Raw genomic sequence first — 4,828 nt, forward strand, 5'->3', positions numbered from 1 at the left:
ATATAGAGAGAAAAACGTGAGAGAGAAAGCAGATTTTCGTCTAGAAATTTTCTGATACAGCAGTCCGCTTTCAATTGCGCTTCCCGATTCGTTAACCGTTGGATTGTGCTGAAATTTGAACTGAGGGTTCTCAACATCTGGTTCTTCTCTTTCAACGTTAAAGATCGGATTTTATGGTTTGTAGCTCCAGTTTTCAAGTACGAACGTAGCTCGTTTTGGGGGTGATTTCTCTCCTTTCTTCGCTAGTTTTGGTGCTATCTTTTATGTATTGTTGCTCCGTGCTTGGCTTTGTTGTTGTAGCCATTTGGAGAACATTGTTGTAACTCTTGTTGATTATGGTGGAGCTTTTGTGGGCCGGAGGTCCCGTGGATGTTTTCTCTTCACCTTGAAAGGGTTTTACCACGTAAAGTTGGTGTCTCTTACATTTGATTTATTTTTGCTTGCTATGCTATTTTATTGTTGGTATAGCTGCTGCCCGGATTTCTATTTGTGCTAGTGTTTATTGTCTTTTCTTAGTTCAAATAGTGTGGGAAGTTTTGACTTAGGTATTTCTTCCACTGTTACCTCGTTGTGCAATTTGATTATTGCTTGTTTCTTCCCAACAAAGTGGTATCAGAGCTTGTGGTTGTATTTAGTTGTGTTGATCGTCTATTTGAATGATTGAGGCAAATATGAGCAAGATGATTTGCTTAAATGACAGTAATTACCATATTTGGAAAAGCAAGATGAAAGATCTTCTATTTGTCAAGAAATTACATTTACCTGTGTTTCCTTCTAAGAAACCCGAGGCTATTGTGATGAGGATTGGGAATTTGAGCACTTACAAGTTTATGCCTATATTAGGCAATGGGTTGAAGATAATGTTCGAAATCATATTGTGAATGAGACAAATGCTAAAAGTTTGTGGGAAAAGCTTGAGACACTTTATGCTTACCGGAAATAATAAGTTGTTCTCCGAAACAATTGATGAATATTAGATACAAAGAGGCAGTCTTTGTGCGATCATATAAATGATTTTCGAGGGTGTCCTTGATGTACTATACGGAATGGGTGTCAAGTTTGATGAAGAAATACAGGGACTTTGGCTTAATACTTTGCCGGACTCTTGGGGAAACCCTTAGAGTTTCTTTGACTAATTTTGCTCCCAGTGATGGTGTAACTATGGAATATGTTAAGATGGTGTTTTGAATGAAGAGATGAGAAGAAAATCTCAAGCTTCGCCTTCTTCAGCGTCACACTCCAATGTTTTGATTACTGAAGACAGAGGGAGAAGCAGTTTCAGAGGTCAAAATGATAGAGGTAAAAGTAGAAGGAAGTCAAGATCCTCCAGGTACAAGAATCTTATATGTGACTATTGTCACTTGAAAGGGCACATCAAGAAACGTTGCTACAAGTTTAAGAGAGACCAGAAAAGGCAAAAGAAAGATGGAGATAATGAAAAATGTGTTGCTATTGTTCAATGAAAATGATCTTCTTGTTGCTTGTGGTAAAAATGATATCAATCTTGTTTGTGATGAGTCTACCTGGTTTGTGGATTCAGGTGCCACTTCTTATGTCAGGCCAAAGAAGGAATTATTTTATTCTTATACTCCGGGTAATTTTGGAATGCTACGAATGGGCAATGATAGTGAGGTTGTGGTATTTGGTATTGACACGGTTTGTTTGAAAAGTAAGAATGGTTCGAGGGTGGTTCTTAAAAATGTCAAGCATGCTCGAGATGTTCGTCTGAATTTGATTTCTGTAGGAAAGCTTGATGATGAGGGTTCCGATCAAAGAGATGTGTTCACTGCTTAGCCGGAAAACAAAAAAGAGTTTCTTTTTAGAGTCATTCACCTTCAAGAAAGCTTGATTTGCTGGAGGTGGTGCATTACGATTTATGTGGTCCTTTTAAAGTAAGCTCTTGTGGTGGTGCACTTTACTTTATGACTTTTATTGATAATCATTCTCGCAAACTCTGGGTATTTCCTTTGAAGTCCAAGGATCAAGTACTTGATGTGTTCAAGACTTTTCGTGCCATGATTGAGAGACGGACGGGGAAGAAACTAAAATGCATCCGCTCGTACAATGGTGGTGAATACATTGGTCCCTTTGATAATTATTGTAGGCAAGGTATTCGGCATCGTAAACTCATCCAAAGACTCCTCGGTTAAATGGTTTAGTAGAGAGGATGAACGAGAACTCTAGTTGAGAGGGTTAGATGTTTGCTTTTAGCTAGCGCATTCATTTTGGGCGAGAAGCACTTAATACCGCTCGCTTATGTTATCAATTTATCTCCTACTGTTGCTTTGGATGGTGATGTCCCTAACAGCGTTTGGTTTGGTAAGGATGTCTCTTATGCTCATCTGAGAGTCTTCCGGTGTAAGGCTTTTGTGTATGTTCCTAAGGATGAGAGGTCAAAGCTGGAAGTTAAAACTAGGCAATGTATCTTCATTGATTATGGTCATGATGAATTTGGCTATCGTTTCTATGATCCAATTAAGAAGAAACTTGTTAGAAGTCGTAATGTTGTGTTCTTTGAAGACCAGACAATTGGAGATTTTGACAAAGCTGAGAAGGTTGATTCTCGCAGCAACGAGAGCTTAGCCGATGTTGATCCGGATTCCGCGACTATTGCGCACGAAGAAAATCTTCAAAATAATGAAGATCAAGTTGATAATGAAGATAGTTAACATGTTCGGAATGACCGGCGCATGATGTTGTTGATGCTCAGCCGTGGAAGATGATGTGGTTGACGTCAGACAGCTGCTATTGATGCTCGAGAGAGTTCTCTCCGAAGATCTATTAGAGAGAAAGTACCTTCATCTCGTTATTCTCCCAATGAGTTTGTACTGTGACCTACGGGGGGAGAACACGAAAGTTTTGATGCGGCCATGGATAGTGAAAAAAAGAAAGGTGGTTTGATGCTATGCAAGATGAGATTAAATTCTTGCATGATAATCATACATTTGATCTGATTAAGCTTCCTAGAGATAGAAAAGCTTTGAAAAAAATAGGTGGATTTTTAGGGTGAAACATAAAGATGGTAACCCAGTTCCACGGTACAAGGCTAGATTGGTTGTCAAGGGCTTTAATCGAAGAAAGGAGTTGATTTTGATGAAATCTTTTCTCCGAGTGAAGATGTCATCTATTCGGGGTTGCCGGCTTGGCCGCAAGTCTAGATTTAGAGGTTGAGCAAATGGATGTTAAAATTGCTTTTCTCCATGGTGATTAGATGAAGAAATTTATATGGAGTATCCAGAAGGTTTTGGAGTCAAGGGTAAAGAGACTTATATTTGCAAATTGAAGAAGAGCTTGTATGGTTTAAAACAAGCTCCCAGGCAGTGGTACAGGAAGTTTGTGTCACGACCCAACTAGTGGGCCATGACGGGTACCCGGAGCTGACTACCGAGCACCGCTCATCATGCTATCTATCATACTTGGGGCTCCGGACATACATCATTCTCAACCCGAGACTAATCATGAAACGTGACCTCCAAATATCTCCCAAAACATGTATACAACATAGGCCCATAAGGCTACAAAATGATATACAATATATACCCTGAAGAAGTCTCATAATATCTACAACCCACACATAAGCATTTACGAGCCTCTAACTGAAGACTGAGATCATAAGGACGGGACAGGACCCCGCCATGCCCCAAATAAGTGCACAAAAGAATATACCAATAGGTTGCACCTCCGGAGTAGTGGGGTGCTTCCGGACAACAACTGAGTAAGCTCTTAAGCGTTTGCATTGTCTCCCTGTGGGCATGAACATAGCGTCGATAAAGAAAAGGACGTCAGTACGAACGATGTACTGAGTATGTAAGGCATATATGATAACATAATAAGGAAATATAGAAAGCATAAGAAGAAAAGATAATCAGAATCGTTTGCCTCACGGGCGGAATCGTGCATGCTCACTTTTACCTTTAAAGCATATCACACATACATATATAAATTGTCTGAATCAATAACATCATTAGCCCGCGTCTGGGCCTCCCGCGTCCGGGGTAATCATGTTACGCCGCCCACTAGTGGTGTCATGCCCGGCCAAATAGGCTCGGTGTTATCATTAACTATAAGCCGCCCACCGAAGTGGTGTCATGGTCGGCCAAATAGGCACGGTGTAATCATACATATATACTTATCATGAAGCATGCATAAGAGCTCAAATAAAGGCCGTACTCTATCGGAGTGACGTAAGGTCGGTAACCTCCGATTACGTTAAGGAACAAACATCATCGCTATGCCTTGCCTTGAAAGAGCTAATATCATGAGGTGAGGCAACAATAAGAAATAACATCAATGAAATCATAAACATAGGATTATCAATCTCATGAAAGCATCATTATCATCACATTGTCATAGAATATATCTCATCTCTATCTCATAAGGAGCTCACACGGATCTTTAACTTTCGTCTCTAGGGATGTAAGAAGGTCGTAGAATATAGGAAGAAATCACGATAGAAAGAGTCATGCCTTTGAACAAAAGGGGAATAGCCTCGCATACCTTTATATTTCTTTGGGAAAAGTATTCAAAACACACTCGAACTATGGCCAAAATTGCCATAACACCACCTTTGCGGGGGTCCTATGACCCCCCGGACTTATTTTTTGTGTATTATTTTCGCTTTCAATCGGTGACTGGACTAGTGTAGCTACTCTCCTTCGGCGCGTAAGAGATGATAAAAACTATATGGACCGGTGTATATTTGCCGCGTGGCCGTCAAAATAACGTTTTTAATTCCCCGAATCCAATCTTAAATCCCCACGAAAACGGCTAGATCTTCTTCTCTTCTTCCACATTGAGTTCTTCCCCAAATTTTTTGGTAAATTTCTTC

Source organism: Lycium ferocissimum, chromosome 8 (genome assembly GCF_029784015.1).
Source record: "Lycium ferocissimum isolate CSIRO_LF1 chromosome 8, AGI_CSIRO_Lferr_CH_V1, whole genome shotgun sequence".
NCBI classification, from domain to species: domain Eukaryota; kingdom Viridiplantae; phylum Streptophyta; class Magnoliopsida; order Solanales; family Solanaceae; genus Lycium; species Lycium ferocissimum.